At 46.3% G+C, this 7,458-nt stretch overlaps 1 non-coding gene across 1 annotated transcript; it reads left to right on the forward strand.

The window, feature by feature from the left end:
- The first annotated feature begins 686 nt into the window (after positions 1–686).
- On the forward strand, positions 687–793 carry LOC129018437 (U6 spliceosomal RNA). Its single transcript, XR_008495268.2, has one exon. It is a non-coding gene; the product is annotated as a U6 spliceosomal RNA (small nuclear RNA).
- The last annotated feature ends 6,665 nt before the right edge of the window (positions 794–7,458 follow it).

Below are 7,458 nucleotides of genomic sequence, written 5' to 3' on the forward strand. Positions count from 1 at the left end.
TCATCCAGGAGGCTTTTCCTTTTGCTGGCCTTAATCTGTATTGTTTTGCTGTGATGAATCGTAGTTATGAGTGTGACTGCATGCTGAGTCCCATGGGCACTCCTGGCCAGTCATTGCAGAAGGAGATGGTCCCGGGGACTCCAGACACACCCTACTTGAAACACAAGTATCCTTCCAGGATAAAGCCCACATCTTCGTTTGACACCAGGACGACTGTGAGCCAGCTCTAATTGACATCTCAACCTCATCCCTCCTGTTCCCAACCTACCACCTTACGTTCCAATTATACCCCTACCTCTATTACTTACTGCTGTAGGCACCTGTCTTTCATTCGCCTAGGCCCATCTCAGGAAGCCCTCATGGAGGATCCCTTCTATCAGAACCCAGATGTTCCTGCCTCATGCTCTATCCCACTTCCTAACACAGATCTTGGAGTCCCAGAAGTTTCACCACACCCATATCCCAATCAAGGGTGATTCCTGGAAATCAGGGGCACAGCCCATCTATGGTTTGCATCCCCAGGGACAGGACAGGCCCCGGCACACAGTAGGTGCTCAATAGAGGTATTGCAAGCTTTAGCCTCCCTATACAGATGTCTCTCTCCTCTGAAATCAGGAAATCAACACCCCTGAGACCTGAGACATGTGGCCTTGTGCACCTATGATCCTTTTTATAAAGACACTTGAGTGCTCCCTTCAGCAGCACACAGACTAAAATTAGAATAATACTGAGAAGATTAGCCTGGCCCCTGCTCAAGAATGACATAAAAGTTTGTGAACCATTCCACATTTTTTTTTTTTTTGAGATGGAGTCTTGCTCTGTCGCCCAGGCTGGAGTGCAGTGGCGCCATCTCTGCTCACTGCAAGCTCCGCCTCCTGGGTTCACGCCATTCTCCTGCCCCAGCCTCCCATGTAGCTGGGACTACAGGCACCTGCCACCATGCCCGGCTAATTTTTTGTATTTTTAGTAGAGACGGGGTTTCACCATGTTAGTCAGGATGGTCTCGATCTCCTGACCTCGTGATCCGCCCACCTCAGCCTCCCAAAGTGCTGGGATTACAGGCATGAGCCACCTTGCCTGGCCGCATTCCACTTTTTTTTAAACTACCATGCTTTAGTCATTATACAATGCATACATTGAAACATCACACTGTACCCCACAAACATGTACAACTACTATGTGTCAATAATAAACAACAAAAAAGATACCCAAATCCCCTGACTCGGTCTAGGTTCCAATTTAGACTCAGCATATACCATGGAGAACCTGGAGGTGGGGGCTATGCACTGAGATTCCCTGATCTCCAGGTTACATGACACTGTCAGAGAAGTAAAGCGACGTAACCGAGGTTGCCCAGCTGGTGAGTGGCAGAGCTGGGACTCAACTCCAGAGGAGTCAGGTCCAGAAGTCCACCTTGTGAACACTGTCCTCGAATCATTGCTCAGTGTGTGCAGACCTGGCCTGGGGAGCCGTCCCCTGAGCTCTGGGGCCTCCCTGGGTCACGGTCCTGCTCATCAGTGACCTCCCCAAGGGCCAGGACTCCAAGGCTCCCCTTACCCTGCTCCCAGCTCAGGGCAGTGCAAACTGGTGATAGCATGTTGACCCCGCAAGCTGACACTAATTCTCTCCTCCCATGTGAGCCTGCTCCAGAGAGGTCTGAAGGTTCTATTCTCCCAGGAGGAGCTCCAACTGCCTCCCAGCTTTAAGGAAATTCACATAAATTGAATCCACATGGAAAAGAGGCACCTTAGCCTCTCCTTCACTGCAGCCTGAGAGCCAGCTTCAGGGTCCTGCACCCCAGAAAGCTCCAGGTTTCCTTTGGCTGAATCCTTTTGACATTTTCAGTGGTAAAATAAATTTGATTTGCAGAAGCCATGAAGGAACCAAGGCGATGTGATTTCCAAAACGCACTGTGTTATTGGATATGATAAAAGACTGAATGCGTCTGTAAATGTAGCAGTTTAGTAACTGTTTAAAAAAAAAAAAAAAAAAAAAAAAGGGCCGGGCGCTGTAGCTCATGCCTGTAATCCCAGCACTTTGGGAGGCCGAGGTGGGCAGATCACGAGGTCAGGAGTTCGAGACCAGCCTCACCAGTGTGGTGAAACCCTGTCTCTACTAAAAATATAAAAATTAGCCAGGCGTGGTGGTGCATGCCTGTAATCCCAGCTACTCAGGAGGCTGAGGCAGGAGAATTGCTTGAACCCAGGAGGCAGAGGTTGCAGTGAACCCAGATCGCGCCATTGCATTCCAGCCTGAGTGACAGAGCGAGACTCCATCTCAAAAATAAAAACAAGACTCAAGGAAAGATTCATGCCTGAACTCACTGCCCACACCCAGAATGAATCCCCAGCCCCACTCACTCCCTCACAGACACAGACAGACACATGGATTCATGCCCTGCACTCCTGCGTACATAAACAGGCATGGATACAGATGCAGAAATGCACAGCTATGTGCACTAAACATGGGTGCATGCGCCAGGCACGTCCATGAAAAATCGTCATAGCTGGTGCCAATCATTGGGCAGTGAAAATGTGCCAGCTACTGTGATGAGGACTTTGTATCCTTTTGTCTCAGCTACTATCTTACTCGTTTGCACAACTGTCCGAGATAAGCAAGTTACTATTCCTGTTTTACAGAAACTGGGGCACCAAGATCTTAAGTAACTTACCCAAAGAGATCCCAGCTAGGAAGTAAGGAAGCCAAGGTGAGAACCCAGATAGATTTCAGAAGCCTTGTTCTCTTCTTTTTTTTATTTTCCTTTTCTTTTTAGTTTCATTGAAATATAATGGACGGATCCTCAACTTCACAGGTATATAGTTTGATGAGTTGTGATGTGTGTGCATACTCATAGACTCATCACTACAATCAAGATAATGAACACATCTATCACCCGCAAAAGTTTTCTTGGGCCCTTGGTAATCTCTTGCTTACATCCCCATCCCTGAGCAGCCACTCTTCTGCTGTCTGTCACTGTAGATTGGTTTTCATTATCTAGAATTTTCTAGAATGGGTCATGCACTGTGTCCTCTCTAATGCCTACAGAAGCGATGCTCACTATGACCACACTGTGGGCATCCTAACACACGCATGCACAATGTCCACAAATCCTCAGCAGCACGCACCCTCAGCACCATATTCCCCCCTCATCATCCCCCCTTACATCCATTCCCAACCCTCCAGGTGTAAGGCGCTCAGGTGCCCCCCACCCCCACCCCTCACTGTATCTCTCAATCCATGCTCCTCCTTGGGAATAATTTTGCTCCATTCATCAGCAAAATAAACTCCTGCAAAGCAATGCAGCTCCTTTCTCCTATGTCCATGTGACAGGTGACTGCAGACCCACTCTCCTCAGCACGTGAGCCCTTTGTAACTCTGGTTCAATTCTCAAAAGCTTTGCTCATTCAACAACTATGAAGATGCCCATTCTCCTAGGCACTGTATATTCAGCAATGACCAAGAAGTCACAGTACCCTCGCTGTGGAGCTGAATCACCTCCCCACCCAGCATAACCGGCCCCATGCTGTGAGACTGGCCAGAAGGGGAAACCCTCCGGCACTACCAGGTTGGCTGAAGAACCAAGTCACAGGTTCACAATTAAGAAAGAGAATAAGGAAGATGGCATGGAAAGGAGGGATGAGGGGAAGAGGAAGAGAGAAGGACCCTAAACCAAGCTCAGACTGGTGTGGCTGGCCAGGAGAGGAGGAGTCTTCCTTCAAAGGTGGATGCTGAAAGACAGCCACAAGACACTGTATGGAGACAGTGGGACAGGGCAGGGCTGAGCAGAGCTCCATTGCTAGGAGCATGAGCCATGGCTCGTGGCTGACCACCAGGCTTTATGGGACAGGAGAGGGGGCTTGCACGCCCTGCATCAAAGCCAGTTACTGCAGGGGGCTGGTGTCCAGCTCATACCTCAGGTCTAACTCACCCCTAGCTGTCAATCTGGATACACATTGGAATCATTCTAGGAATTTAAAATAATACTGAGCCCTGGGTTCCACTCCCAGATAATTTGATTTAATTGTTTGAGGGAGGGGTGTGTGACCTCGGCATATGCATTTTTAAAAGCTCCCCAGGTGATTATCTAATATGCAGTCCAGTTTGAGAACCTCTGTAATTCTTCATTCGCCTCCAGTCTTAGGATAGGTACCTCCCAAAAGCACCACAGGATACAAGAAAGCAACACCGCTAGAAGGAAGGCCTCCAATCCCATCTGCCTGCAAATACCCTAATGGGAATTTAACAAGATGACCTATGTTGATTAGATATCAATTAATTGTGAGAAGAGGACTGAAGATTTCATAAGCAATCAATCTCACTGTCATGTAATTAACTGAAATTGGTGTAAGTAGTAAGTAAATGCTCAGTGATAATAACTTTCTTATCAATATCAGATATTTAAAACCTTTCAGGTTTTACTGGTAATTCAATGTCAAGATAATTAGGTATCAGTCAGGCACATTAAATATTGTTTACATTGGCCATTGTTCTTTAAATCAACAGTAAGATGGTTATGGGGTCCCCAGCCAATGGCTCTTGCTTATTTGGGATGACACATCTAATACACTGACAAGTATTAGATAAGACAACATCTGAAGTATGAACTACCATGGAAAGTAGAGAATGCTGAGTTTATGTCAGCTTCACACGCTGGTACCAGAAGCAGAAGTCTAGTCTAATATGTCATCTCAGCTAAGCTGAGCTGTTGAAGAACTACTGCAAAATCCCTTCCCCTTAATTACATTTTACTGTTAATTAATCTAATTACTTCATCATTACCTTGATGCCAACTCCTATGAACCAGATTACTTCAATCACGTCAAACCTCTACTTCCTTGTAGACGTTTTTGATGTTTGGAAATCACGATGGTGCTAGAAGCACTCATGACTCCCGCATGAAGAAAAAAAAAACTATTGCTTCCGACCATCAAGCTTTATGGACATGGACCCGAATCATCTTAATGTGTCCTGAGGAAGGCAGAGGAGGCAAGGCATGAGCGCTCTGAGAAGAGACTTTACAGGAGTAAAAGATACAGGCGGTAGAGTGGCTTTGATTAATAGACGGTATCAGTCCGTTGAAAACAAGTCAATCTGGTATATTTTAAAAATAGTTAGAGGTGTTCAGGTGGGTTATATCCCCAAAAGGCCACATCATAAAGGTGCAATAGGCTCCACATCAGTGCCGGCCCTGGGTAGAATGCTGTTCTTGCTCTCAAGAAGTAAGGGGGAAGGAAGAGGGTGCTGGTCAAGAGTGTGGGCTTCAGAGTCGAAGCCTTGAACAAACTGCTTAAAGTCTCTAGGCCTTGATTTATGCATCTGTAAAGTGGGGATAATGGTATTATCTACCTTACAGGGCTATGGTGGGGACAACATGACATCATTCCTTGAACTCCCCAGCACTATGTACATAGCAAGAATTCAGTAAATGATGATTATTACTATGCTTCATTTTGCTTTCATTGTGTCATTGTCTTGATCCCATTCAATGTCTTTGGGCCGCAGTCCCACTTTGATATTAATATTTTCACTCCCTCTTCTATGGTTGTGGTTAGGGCTGAGGCACTTTTCCTGACATCCTTTTGCCCAGACCTTTATTTTTTACCTTTCTTAATCATTTCTTTCTAGATGAGATTCTGGTAAACAGGATAGAGCCAAGCTTTCTTTCTTGACTCAGTCTGGAGTTTCTGTCTTTTAATCAGGGTGTTCAGTCAATTCCCTCTCATGGGAATAATTGGCACACTTGTTTTATTTCTGCCCTCTTAAGTTATGGCTACTGTTTATTTTACTTTGTTGTTGTTTTATTTTTCCTTTTCCTTCATTTATCTGGCTTTGTTAAGTAACTATGCATTCCTATCCTCTCCACTCCATGATTTTGAAAATTCTCTCTGGCTTCCCAGCTATTAGCGATGACCATTCTCATCTTTACATACACGAAGCACCCTGTATTCTTCTCGTTATGTTAAATAGCCCTGTCCTAGCACAGAAGTCCTCTCCTAGCCCTTCATTGAGGTCTACGGAATCTCTCTTCTTCACTATCTGTCTCTCTCTCCCTGATTTTTCTCTCTTTGTATTTGGGCCCTAGGTTTTGAGATACTTCTACTCCTGATCTTCTGTCATTATTTTAATTCTCCATAGAGACAATTCTCTAATTAATATATTCATTTATTATGTCCAAACTTCAAGATTTAAGAACCACTTCTTTTAAGTTTCGGAAAATCTTTACTTCACTCCCACTGGATCTCTTTAAGAGTTTGTATTTCTTTTTTGTCCAAGTTGTCTCCTGGATCTTGCCCACATCTATTTCAGACACAGACACCTGTCCCGATTCTTCCACTGGGTCTGCTTCCCTCTGGTTCCTGTCCCCCACATCTGTGGTTTTTTTCTTTGCCTGCTCATGGCTCCCTGTGCCCTCAGTGGCTGACTCCAGCGGTCACAGCCCAACCAGAGTGACAGGCACATGGGCTTCTGTTCCTCTGGACTGGCAGTGACTGACCTGGCCAGCCTCTGCTGAGACCCTGGAGGATGCCTCTCTGCTCCCAGGGGAACCATGTCAACGGTAGCGCTCCACCAAACTCAACACCTGTGAGCAATTCAGCCTCGGGTGGAAAAGAAAAAAAAATGACAAAATGACAAAATGACTGCAGCAAAATTTAAGTTTTAAAAATAATTTGCAAATTGGTCATTGGCCAAATTGATTGTATGGTGAATTGACTGGTGTAGACATAGTTTTTGGTAAATTTGTTTGCGTCCTCACAAAAGCACTGGCAATCCAGTTTGCAAGGATACTCACCAAGGCCCCTTCCTGCCTTGCTCTGGAGAGGGTGTTGAGAGGCAGTGGGCAAGTGGGTGGTGGGGACAGGCGTTCAGGCCACCATCTTCCAGAGTTCTCGCTGTGTTGCCACTGGAGTCATCTGCTTCTGCTTTTTTTTTTTTTTTTTTTTGAGATGGAGTCTCACTCTGTCACCCAGGCTGGAGTACAATGGCCCAATCTTGGCTCACTGCAACCTCCATCTCCCGGGTTCAAGTTATTCTTCTGCCTCAGCCTCCTGCATAGCTGGGATTACAGGCGCATGCCACCACACCTAGCTAATTTTTCTATTTTCAGTAGAGATGGGGTTTCACCATGTTGGTCATGCTGGTCTCGAACTCCTGACCTTGTGATCCAGCCTCCTCCCAAAGTGCTAGGATTACAGGCATGAGCCACCGCGCCCAGTCTGCTTCTGCTTTAAACCGGGAGAATTGTACTTGTGGACTCGAAGGTGAAAGTGAGAGTGTGTGTTGATACTGGTGTCCGTAGCTACAAGCCCTGCAGAGCCAGCTCATAACACAAGTGCCAACTATTGCTAAGGAGAAGCAAGGCTGACTTGGAGTATATTTTCCAGAATATGAGTGGCAGCTGTGATGCCCTACTCTGCCCCATGAGGTGGGAGCCAGGCTGATGGGCCATGTCCCCAGGAG

Source organism: Pongo pygmaeus, chromosome 19 (genome assembly GCF_028885625.2).
Source record: "Pongo pygmaeus isolate AG05252 chromosome 19, NHGRI_mPonPyg2-v2.0_pri, whole genome shotgun sequence".
Lineage (NCBI taxonomy): Eukaryota > Metazoa > Chordata > Mammalia > Primates > Hominidae > Pongo > Pongo pygmaeus.